The sequence below is a fragment of the Trachypithecus francoisi genome, unplaced genomic scaffold (genome assembly GCF_009764315.1).
Source record: "Trachypithecus francoisi isolate TF-2019V2 unplaced genomic scaffold, Tfra_2.0 Lachesis_group0, whole genome shotgun sequence".
NCBI lineage: Eukaryota > Metazoa > Chordata > Mammalia > Primates > Cercopithecidae > Trachypithecus > Trachypithecus francoisi.
The window spans coordinates 29391138-29403843 of record NW_022681453.1 but is presented as its reverse complement, the minus strand read 5'-3'; positions in this window follow the sequence as shown (position 1 = coordinate 29403843).

Genomic DNA, 12706 nt, shown 5'->3' with positions numbered 1-12706 from the left:
AATGCAAATCAAAACCACAATGAGATACAGTCTCACACCAGTCAGAATGGCTGTTACTAAAAAGTCAAAAAGTAGCAGATGCTGTTGAGAGTCTGGAAAAAAAGGAATGCTTATACACTGTTGGTGGGAGTGTAAATTAGTTCAACCATTGTGGAAGACAGTGTGATGGTTCCTTTAAGACCTAAAAGCAGAACTACCATTCAACCCAGCAATCTCATTACTGGGTATATACCCAAAGGAATATAAATCATTCTATTATAAAGACACATGCATGTGTATATTCGTTGCAGCAATATTCACCATAGCAAAGACATAGAATCAATCTAAATGCTCATCAACGATACACTGGATAAAGAAAATGTGGTATGTATACACCATGGAATACTATGCAGCCCTAAAAATGAATGAGGTCATGTCCTTTGCAGGAACATGGATGCAGCTGGAGGCCATTATCCTTAGCAAACTAACATAGGAACAGAAAGCCAAATACTACATTTTCTCACTTATAAGTGGGAGCCAAATGATGAGAACACATGGATACATAGAGGGATACAACACACACTGGGGCCTATCTCAGAGTAGAGGGTGGGAGGAGGGTGAGGATCAAGAAAAATAACAGGTACTAATCTTTTTTTTTTTTTTGAGGCGGAGTCTCGCTCTGTTGCCCGGACTGGAGTGCAGTGGCCAGATCTCAGCTCACTGCAAGCTCCGCCTCCCGGGTTTACGCCATTCTCCTGCCTCAGCCTCCCGAGTAGCTGGGACTACAGGCGCCCGCCACCTCGCCGGGCTAGTTTTTGTATTTTTAGTAGAGACGGGGTTTCACCGTGTTAGCCAGGATGGTCTCAATCTCCTGACCTCGTGATCCGCCCGTCTCGGCCTCCCAAAGTGCTGGGATTACAGGCCTGAGCCATCGCGCCTGGCCCAGGTACTAATCTTAATATCTGGGTAATGTAATAATCTGCACAACAAACCACCATGACACAAGTTTACCTGTATAACAAACCTGTGTATGTACCCCCAAACCTAAAATAAAAGTTAAAGAAAATAAAGCCATGGTTTTCTTGTTTTACGATTAAAGAATAAAAATAAATAATGAAGTATAAATCTAATTGATTTTACAGAAAATAGCTTTCTCTGTAAGTAGAGTGGAACTGTTTATAATCAGTTACCAGTAAAGAAATGTGTAGCTCCTTGTCACTTAAAGATAAAAAGATGATTTTTTTCAGATTTAATATTAATTAGTACCAAGAATCCCAAAGCATATGCAAATTATTTATCTATGTAAATATATTATATATGTATATAAATATATATTGTGTGTGTATAACACATGGTATATATAGACAAATCATATATAGTAATTTTATTTTTTTGAGATGGAATCTTGCTCTCTCACTCAGGTTGGAGTGCAGTGGTGATCATAGCTCACTGCAGCCTCACGTTCCTAGACTCTGATGATTCTCCCACCTCCAGCTTCCCAAGTCACTGGAACTATAGGCATGCACCACCAAATCTGGCTTTTTTTTTTTTTTTTTTTGCTTTTTGTAGAGCCTGGGGTGTTGCTAATTTGCCCATGCTGGTCTTGAACTCCTGGCCTCAAATAATCCTCCTGCCTCAGCCTCCCAAAGTGCTGGAATTGCAGGTGTGAGCCACTGCACCTAGGCATATATAGTAATTCTTAAAAGCCAGATTGTAATTTAACTTTTCAATAGTGTTTGGTGACCCTTTGATCATGGAGACCTAGGCAAGAGGCCGTAAGCCTAGTGTCCGATTTTCATTTGTTTGGGACTAGGAGTGTGGGCCTGGGCCCTCCCTGCTGGAAAAGGCAGTTTAAGATTGTGCAGTCAAAGCTACTTTTCTCTCTCTCTCTCTTTTTTTTTTTTTTTTGGAGACAGAGTCTCACTCTGTTTCCTAGTCTGGAGTGCAGTGGTGCAATCTTGGCTCCACCTCCCGGGTTCGATTGATTCTCCTGCCTCTGCCTTCTGAGTAGCTGGCTGTATTTTTTTAGTAGAGTCGAGGTTTCACCATGTTGGCCAGGCTGGTGTTGAACTCCTGATCTCAGGTGATGCATCTGCCTCAGCCTCCCAAAGTGCTGGGATTACAGGTGTGAGCTGCTGCCCCCGGCCTCTTTTTTCCAGCTCACTTTTCCCAACCTCTTCAGTTCAGTCCTGCGTGCTGCCATTTTAGAAAAAGATGGCACCCGGCGAAGTCTGTGCTCTTCTAGCACAGAGCATGGACATCTACTTGTATCAGACATTGCTACCTCACTATCAATGAGGTGGCTGTACCAGAATAAAGCCTCCTGGCTCAACACCCTGGAGAGTAAAGCAGCCCAGGCTTCCTCCACAGGAAACCCAGACAGATGTTCATCCATATTACCTTATGGCATTTTCCATTCCACCAGTGGAAAACACTGCCCTAGATCCACTCCCCACCTCTCTATTCTCTGTGTCCCTGGCTGAATATTGCTCAAAGCAACTATCATAGAGTGAGTTGGTTCGATCTTGCCCAACTGTGTCCCAGGACTCCTATCATTCTGCCACCAGAAAGTTGATATGCTCAAAATTGGTCCTTAGGACCACTGACCTTAGCACTCTCCCTCTGTGAGGGTACAATTTAGGAATAACTTTCGTTGGCGAAATTGTGGCAGGATCTTTGTGCCTGTGTCACACAATCAGTTAGACATTTTGCAAGGTAGAGGCATTATTATTATCACAAGCAGATGGTGAAATGTTACTCCATCCTTCTGTGCCTGCTGTAACTTCCTTGCACAACATCATTTAGGGCGTTTCTTTGCAAATTGCAGTTTATTTGAGAAAGATTTAAAGCCCTGAGGGTTTGGTGAAAAGCTCTTGGTTATGAGTGCATCTACTTTGTCTGTCAGTAGCAAAAAGGGCACCTCTGATTAATACTGACTTTGTCCTGCAAGTCAGGTAGAGTGCAGATGAGGTCCTTATTTCTTCCCTACTATTCTGGCGTAAGAGAAACTTGGAAGATCATCTCTCTGTGGCCTCTGGAAGAAGGTCAAGTGAGCATTGAGCCAGGAATGGAGGAATTTCTTGTGATGGGCTTCTCTATAGAACAAGATAGCGAATCCGTTACCCAGAATTCTAGAGGGCTGCTTCCAAAAGAGAGAAAGGTATTCAGGCCAGGCTGTCTGCCTTGCAGGAGTGATACCCTGAAGAGAGGGGACAGGTGTCATGAACACAGTAAATGTGGTGGCAGCGAGAAAGCAGGATGGCACTGAGGGCATCCTGGGTGGGGATAGGTTAGAATGAGAGAGAGAGAAAGATAAATTTTTTTTTTTTTTTAAAGCAGATGCTTTAAGGTTGGGACAATGGATGGGTGAGGAAGAATTTTAGGCTGTGCTGCTGTGCAATGCACTGGCAAATGCCTTACAGAGTCATTCTTAGTGAATATGTTGTTGGGCAGATGCAAGCCTCGAGGCAACCCTGCTTTATTTGGGTTACCTGTGCATAAAATCCTGTTTGCACAGGTTCTGGGAGGAATGAAGGAGATTGAAAGGAGCCCTTGCAGAGTCTGTATCTTATATGTAGGTGAGACAGGCTTAGAATTGTTCCATAGTAATGCACAGTCAAGCACAACATCATGTTTATGGAAATCCCAGAGGGGGTCCCTGAGAATGTGTCAGAGGAGGAAGTTTGAATGAGGCTTTCTTGTATAAAAAGAGGTTTTGCGACCAGATTCACAGCTACTTCTGCCACTTTTCAACATAGTATAGATATTATTATACAGGGCATGTCTCAGAATTAGTGGATCCTCTGGCTGAGCTAGTAGTAAATGGATAGAATAATTGATGAATCCCTGCCATTTTTCTGATAGTGTGTGCCATATGTAGTTAGAGAAGGCTCAAACCTTCACCACCCTCTGAATGTAATAGTCTTTGCAAATACTTTCATTGCATTATCTAATTCTTAGTGCTCATGTACAGTGGTCTCCCCTTATTCATGGCTTTGCTTTCTGTGGTTCCAGTGAACTATGGTCAACTGTGGTCCAAAAATATTAACTATAAAATTCCAGAAATAAATTGCACACCGTCCTAAGTAGCACGATAGAATCTCATGCTGTCTCACTTCATTGTGAGGATGTGAATCATCCCTTTGTCCAGCATATGCACTGTAGATGCTCCCTGTCCATTCGTCGCTTAATCATTATCTCAGTTGTCAGATCGACTGTCATGGTATCACGGTGCTTGTGTTCAAGGAACCCTTCTTTTACTTACTTAATAACGTCCCCAGCACAAGAGTAGTGATGATGACATAGTGTTATAATTGCTCTATTTTATCATCAGCTATTATTGTCAATATCTTACTCTGCCTAATTTATAAAGTAAACTTTTTCATAGGTATCATGTATGGGAGAAACATAGTACTATGCTTGGTTTCAGGCATTCACTGGGGATCTTGAAGCATCTGTCCTGCGGATAACTGGGGACTTCTATACTATGTGTTGAGTACTGTGCTGAATACCATACGGGAATTGTCTAATTTTATTGCTCTAAGATTCTTCTTAGGTGGATATTACGAGCATTCCAACTTTGCAGGTGAGACTCCAAGAAGTTATTGTTCTGTCAGTTACCCAAGGCTGCACAGACAGTAAGCGGCAGAGGCAGAATTCAAACGCCCAGATCTGAGTTCATAACTATTTCCAAATACTGTCTCCTTCACATTAGAATGATATCTTCAGAAACTCTACCGCATCCTGGTTATGACTTTATACTGAAAACTGTATACCTCTAACCCAGTGATGCTTCACCATTTTTGGACCCCTCTTCAGAGAATAATAAACACACACAAACACACACACACACACACACTCGCTTGCATACATACATGTATATATGTGCATATGTGTAATTTTTTCTTTTTAATTTCAGAGGTTTTAAGAATCCCAAGTTGAGGACACCTAACCTACAGGGAAAACTCATTTGAGCTTGGAGTCTAGTTGCTATTGACTTCCTTATAAGAGGGCACTAATTCTTGCTGATTTTAACAAACTCTTTCAAGTATTTCCAGTGCATCAGAGTCAAACTTCAAACCTGGCTGTTGGTCTAATATATAACAAGACAAGTAACCATTTATTTATTATGTGTACCTAACTATTAGGGTTGTCAGTGGATGTACACACTGGTGAAGTCCTACTGGTTATACGTAGTGGGCATCTGTAATGATTTGGTCAGTGGTAAATATCATGCCTGCTTATAACCTTTTGAGGTAGATGATATTACCTATTATGCCCATTGTTCAAATGAGAATCCTCAGGCTCAGAGTACTTCCTCAATAGCTTACATGTGGCAGATGCCTGTCTAATTTCAAATCTGCTCTGATCAACTCTCCTATCCCAGCTTTGAATGTACCTTTCCTTCCAAATCTGTTACAGGTTCTGCATTATATCACATTGCTTCTCTCTCAGTCTCTTTCTGTTTTTCAACCTTGGCATTATTGGCATTTTGGCTTGGATAATTCTGTTGTGGGGGCTTGTCATCTGTATTGTAAGATGCTTCCCTGTAAGCAGCAACCCTGGCCTCTACCCACTGGATGCCAGAAGCACCCTCTACCCTCCAGGTGGTGACAAACACAGATGTCTCCAGACCTTGCCAAATGTCCTCTGGTGAGCAAAATCACTCCCTGTTGAGAACTACTGCTTTCTTGCTCCTTGGTGTGCTCTCTCGGTCTCTCTGTCTCTCTCTCCATACATAGAATTATAAAAGTTTATCATTGCATGCTCACTGTTTGCCAGAAAAAGTGTCAAGCCCCTTCCATGCATTATATCAAATCCTCAAAACATCCCACCACATTATTTACTTAATTTACAGATGAGGCAAGACCTGGGTATTTTGGCAGATTACTAAGTTGCTTAGAGTCACACAGCTGCTAAGGGTGGACCACACTGGCATTTGTCTTAGCTCTGTGTGCCCTCAGGGCCCTGGGCTTTATGAGAAATGTTTTCACTGAGCTACAGAGTTGTTTAGGGCTCCAAATTAATCAGACTCTGTATATTTTCATTGTTTGGGATTTGTTCAGCTAGTAAGCTGGAAGAAAATTTTAATGAAATTGTAGGTCATGTATTTCGTTATTACTTATTTTTATTATTCTTACACTCTTGTTTTTATTGTCAGTCCTTTCTCACTAACACATCATCATCCACAAAAAAATTATCAAAACAAGATGTTGCTTTTGATCCTAATTTCTGAGCAAAAATATCATCTTATTGAACTTAAAACATAAAATAGATTTCTTTATAAGAGAACAAACTATTTCTCTAAATCATCTTCAGATAACTTTTTCAAGGGGTGCTTTATGTGCTTCTTAATAGCACAAATTACTACTAAATAACTTGAACATAAAGGCAATAAATTTTCTGGAAATCCTAATAGGGAAGTTTTTTAACAAAATAATTTATTTTCAGCAAGCAGTGTGTATATATATATATATATATATCTTTTTTTTAAAGGGACATGTATACTTTAGAGCTCTGGGGCCTTTTTGCTTTTCTCAAATTGAGTTTTAACAACAACTTGAAAATTAAAAACATGTATTAAAAGAGTAATTACCAAATAGGATGATAGAGAAGAGGGTGCAGCCTTAATTGAGCTTGACATAGTAGGTTGTTGGGATGTCATGGTGTAAGAATAATAATTCTTGGTATTTGTACCTTCTCAGTATCTGTACTCCTTTTCTTTGAGTTATAAAGTGGTTTTTTCCCTTGGGAAATAGCCTTCTCCGCTGAACACAGTATTATTGGAGCTGTCAAACATCTTGCCTTCCCTTGGCCAAACAGTGGTCATGTGACCAAAGGCAGTGCCCAAGTCTCAACTCCCCCGCCAACTCCCACCCCGCCACTCTTTTTTTCAGGATTCTGAATCTTGAGTACATTGACTCAAGGATGGAAAATGGTTGTTGCTGATTCTTCCTGATGATAGTAGCCTGAAGAACTAACTGACCACGAGTTCCTGGGAACCTGACTCCTGTTGCTTCTTCTTCTTTTTTTTTTTTTTTGGACAAGATCTCACTCTGTTGCCCAGGCTGGAGCACAGTGGCATGATCGCGGGTCACTGCAGCCTCCACCTGCCAGACTCAAACAATTCTCCCATCTCAACCTCCCTAGTAACTGGGACTACAGATAGGTGCCACTACGCCTAGCTGTATTTTTGTAGACTAGGTTTTGCCATGTTGCCCAGGCTGGTCTCAAACTCCTGGACTCAAGTGATCCCTCTGCCTCGGCCTCCCAAACTGCTGGGATTACAGGTGTGAGCCACTGCACCCAGCCTCCTGTCGGTTCTAAGCTTCATTTAGTTTTACTTTGATTTTTAGGCACTATTCTGTATACTTGCGGTAAATCTCTTTTCTATTTTGCTAACGTTAGGCAGGATGATCTGTGTTGCTTGGCCCCAAAGAACCTTAACTAATATGTTGATTTGATGTTGATAGTGGTGATGATGAGGAGGAGTAGGAGGAGGACAACAGTAGTGACAGCAGCTAACATAGATTGATTATCTAATTTAATCTTATGAGGTAGATATTGATATATGCTCCCATTTTACAGATGAAGATGACTTAGGAAGGTTACGTGTCTTGCCTTCTTAAGTTACATAAAAGGCAAATCCAGGATTGGAATCCAAGTATGTTTTGAGAGCCCAAACTCCTAATTGCTTCACTGTTTGGCATGTAGGGAGCCAAAAGCATACATTCATGTTAGGTCCATTTTTTGCTTAATACGTTATTTTTTATTGCAAGAGTGAGACCATTTCTCTTCCATGTGTTCCTTGATACAAAACCAGCTGCAAAATGTAAGTGCATATTTCTTTTCTTGTCTTTATGTGGTAAATTAGAATAATTATTGTTAGTTAAGGGATGTGAATGAGATGTCTTTATCAACCACGAAGTTAAATGGAGTTTCTGTTTTTAAACCACAGAAGATAATGCTGTCTTGACAGATTGTGAGTGACAGAAAGAAAAGTGTTTCCAGCAGGATCCAAATGGAGATGTTGCAGGAGAAAGCATAAATAGCAGAATCAGAAAGCTCTGGGGGTTTTGTATGGAGTGATGTCATCAATTTTTACTCTTTTGGTGCCTGACAGTAAAAAAAACTTGGTACCTTCACATTTTTCCTGTTGATTTTAACAAGGGTGACAAAAAGAGGGAAAAACCTTATTTTTGTTTATCCTTAGACAGTCCTCAGATATAATTCTAAACATATATCATCTCTTTCCCTCTTGTAATTGTTGGTGCCTCTATCTATTCATTCATATCCCTCTCTCTTTATCTCTACACACACACATTCACAGCCACACATGCACATATACTTTTTCTCTCAAACACACTAGCCCAGTAAAATTGACACCCTCTGGGAGGCCCATAGTATTTGGAATTTGGACCATTGACTCTGTGGTGAATTTGGATAAACATCTCTAAAGCAAGCTCTCCCTTTTTTAATGTAATATAAATACCTGTGAGACTAGAAATCCTTTCAAATTCTATATCATTTCAGACCACCCCTACAAAGGCAGAAGCCTTGGGGAAAATCCTCTTGGGAGGTGCTCCACTCCTTGCACATACAGTTGAAATGTGGATAAAATGAACAACAAAAACAACTTTCATAATGATCCTTGGTCATAAACACGGGTTCTTAGAATTTTGAAAATGTTTTAACAATTACCTATTCAAATGATTCTCAGACTTTGAGACTAGGACAATTTCCCCCAAAACAAAGGGCTGACTTTACTTTGTCACCTTGAAGTTTTGCCCCTACAAAGAGCATGAATGAAAACTATCATTCACTATTTTGGAGGGCTATTTTGATACTAAAAGAATGAAAGGCATAATCTTGGAATTAAAATAATTAAATATATATTTAGCTCTATAAAAACCTCTTTGTTTTTGGCATTTCACCACAAGTGAATGAAAACTTCATCGTGTATTGGCATGCGCTTGTGGATTGGCTTTTAGGAGCTACTGATTAAGATCAGTCTTATCTGATGCTTGTTTCTCTAAAGATTTCTGCCAAGGGAATATTCCATTTATACTTGAATACCTCCAGATAAGTGGAACTCATTATTTATAAAAACAATCTATTCTGTCTTTGAATAACACTGTTGAAAGATTTTTCTTATGTCAAATTGAAATCTCTCTTCTTGTAGTTTCTACTCCTTGGTTAAGGCAGTAGGGCAGTGGGTGGGGTGGGGATAATGTGAGGCTGAATAGAATAAAGCTTAGTCTCTTTACACACAATGAATCTTTGAAATGACAATTGCTATCCTAGTCCCCCTTTTCATCTCTCCTTGCCCCAGAGTTCAAGTCTGCTGTAAATAGGCTCAATCCCTTTAACTGTTTCTTTTATGTGTTTCAAACAAATATTTACAATTGTATTCTTTTTTTTTTTTACTGAAGTAAAATATACATGCTACAACATGGATGAACATTAAAAACATGCTAAGTAAAATAAGCCCTATGCAAAAGACTCCATTTATATGAAATGCCCATATATGGGCAAATCCATAGAGATTGAAAGCAGATGAGTAGCTGCCAGTCACTGGAGGAAGGAGGAAGCGGGGAATGTATGCTTAATGGGTACAGGATTTCCCTTAGAGTTGCTGAAATGTTTTAGAACTAGATACAGGTAGTTGTTCCACAACATTGTGAATGTACTTAATGCCACCAAGCTGTACACTTAAAAAGGGTTAAAATGGTAAATTTTATGTTATGGATATCTTACCACAGTATGTATATATTGTGTATGTATATATTGAACTGGGAATGGACCTGGTAGTCTGACACAAGAGCCTTCTCACCATGCTGTACCCCTACTTTGGATGCCCTATGCCAGTCTTCCAAATGTTGAATAAATTGTTTTCCCTGCTGAAAAAAAGTCTGAGTACCACTGGTTCAGCAAATATTTCCGGTAGGAGACACTGATGCAATAATAGGCTAAGGGAATGTATACTGATGTCAGTGATTCCATGGGAATCATTTCTACCTCCATCCCAATCTTCTTTTTCTTCCCCTTTTGTTGATATTCTCAATGTCCATGACTCTCAACCATGGCCCACACTTGCAGTACTTCACAAATGACTACTCATTTCAGTTTTTTCCAGCATAGCCATACTTGCAGTTTTCTTGGTGTCTTTTGGCAGGTACAACAGGATAAGATAATGTTCAAGTAGAATGCATTCACTGTGTTTTGTAGTTCTTTCCAAGCATTTTGGGTCACTAAAAATTTGTGTTGGAGAAGTAGAAAGGAATTGTGAAATCAAAGATAGTAGTCACATTTTGGATACCTGCATAGTGTGAAAATTTTCTTGGCATTGGTGAATATTAATATTTTATACTCCTTCATAGGGTTCCTTCACTGGCTCCTATTGGAGCACATTTTCCAATATATTTTCTCCCAGATTTTGATGACTTGCCCTGCTAAAGTTTTTGAAGTTTACATCTATACTTTAAAAATGTCACAGAGGCTCTTTATCTTCATAGAAAGCAAGGGATTCAGCTTCGATTTGCAAAATTGGCTCTACAAGGTAGCATGTTGTTATTCTATTTAGAGGACTTGAAAGCAGACTCACTGATTCAATTATATTTAATTTGTAATTAACTCCCTCCCAAGCAGCTAATGGTGCATAACTTGGTCACTACTATTCTGGATGGGCACACAGTAGAACAAAATGGCTTCTTTTAGAGAAAGCCCATCTTAGATAGAGTCCCTCCGATTATAATAATACTTCTTGGGATGACCTTCTGGTTCTGAAACAAAACTCTTTTCTGGGCACTTTCCCCTGATCCACAGAGGTGGGCTCCCAGCAACTGAGACCATAATGTTTGACTTTTTATCTTGGGAAGAGATGACTGGTCTAGGGGTAGGTATCTGATTATGCCAATCAGATTCTCTCTTCTAAGAATTTTGAATTTTGATTGAGGGCAAAAAGTAGTTATTAATGGTATTTTAGTCATTTACATAGCAGTGCTCTAGAGGGAGGTCTCTAAGCTCCTGCCTCTCAGTTCTCTGGAGTTGCCTTAATTTCCTTCTTCACAAAGCTTGGGTTTCCATTCTTCTTTCAATTTTGTGAGATACTATAGTATTCTTTTCATTTTTCTTATTTTTGAGTAGACTTGCTAGGACTGGCCTGTATTTCTTGCCACCAAACTTACCTAGTACAGAAATCAAAGCAATGAGGTCTCTGCCAAATCTACCAATGCAAGTGATAAAGGCTGCATCTACTTGGTGGAGATGAATTACAATATTTAATTTTGTGTGTATATGTGTGTTTATATCTGTGTGTGTTTGATTGAATTAGTTAGCATTTTACCAGACTCTCCAGAGTCTTATTGTTTTTGTCATCATTATCATCATGAGCATTATTGTCAGTCATCACAATAGCTCTTGTTTATGGAACACTTTTTATGACACAGCACTGTATTAAGCACTTTCCATACAAAATAACATTTATTTTATAATTACAACAATACTATCAAATGGATTCTATCATTATCCCCATTTTATAGTTTAGGAAACTGGGGCTGAGAACCTTGCTGGAAGTTATACTTCTGGAAAGTGATGTAGCCGTGATTTAGGTTTGTCACACTCCAGAGAAAGATTATACTCTTAAGATCTGTATTATAATATACAAAGGTGGTCCCCAAAGATGTTATATATTCTTAGTTTGTTGCTTTCTTTATGTTGGATGTAGAAGTGGGATGGAGATAACACTGTGGTTTTTGGAAAGTTCAAACTCTATTTCTGTTGGCTTAATTTCATTGTCATTTATTTCATGTATAAAATATTGTTTGTGGGGAATCAGGCAGGAGAGACACAAGATTAGATAAATTGTCTTGAGAAGGCCTCTTTGAAGAGGTGACATTGAAACTGAGACAGATTGACAGAAGTGAGGCAGGCATGTGAAGATCAGGGACAGGGAGTTCCAGGGAGAAGGAAGAACAAATGCGAAAGCACTGATTTGGGAATGAACTCAGTTGGGTTAGAGAAACAGAAAGTAGATACATATGGTGGGAGAGGAGTGAACAAGGGAGTGAGTGAGTGGTAGGAGATGATGGAGGGAAAGGCTATGTCTGGATCACTAGAATCTTATAGGACGTAGTAGGGAATATGGAGGTTTTATAAGCACATAAGCAAATTCAAGGAAGCAGAATAATATGATTTAGTTTATATTATAAAAGATGAATTTCTGCTTCTAGTAATGATAGAGTAGCTAATAATCCACCAACAGAATAACTAGAAAAGCTAACCAAAATAAAGAGAAGATATGTGTTTGAAGGCATTGAAGAGCCCAAGGCATCCAGGACTTGAGAGGTCAGAACCCTGGAGGGAGGAGGTGCATTGAAGTGACTTCAACATTCTCATTCTTTTTCTTTTTGAAGCATTTGTTGATTTGTAAATGGCAAAGACCTGAAAAGCTTAAAAGCTCAATAGAAAGCAGCCGCTAAAGAGATAGGGAAGAGATTTTGGAAGTCTCAAGAATGTAAAAATCCTAAACAAAGTAATAGCATATTGAACAATATAGAAAAAGAATATATGTCATGAAAAAGTTGTATTTATTATAGGTGTGAGTAGTAGGGTAATGTTCAAAAATCAAATAACATAATAACAGAAAAGGAGAAAAGCCATACAATAAAATTCAACATCTAATCCTGATAAGAACTTTTAACAAACTAGGACAATAAGTAAACATTCT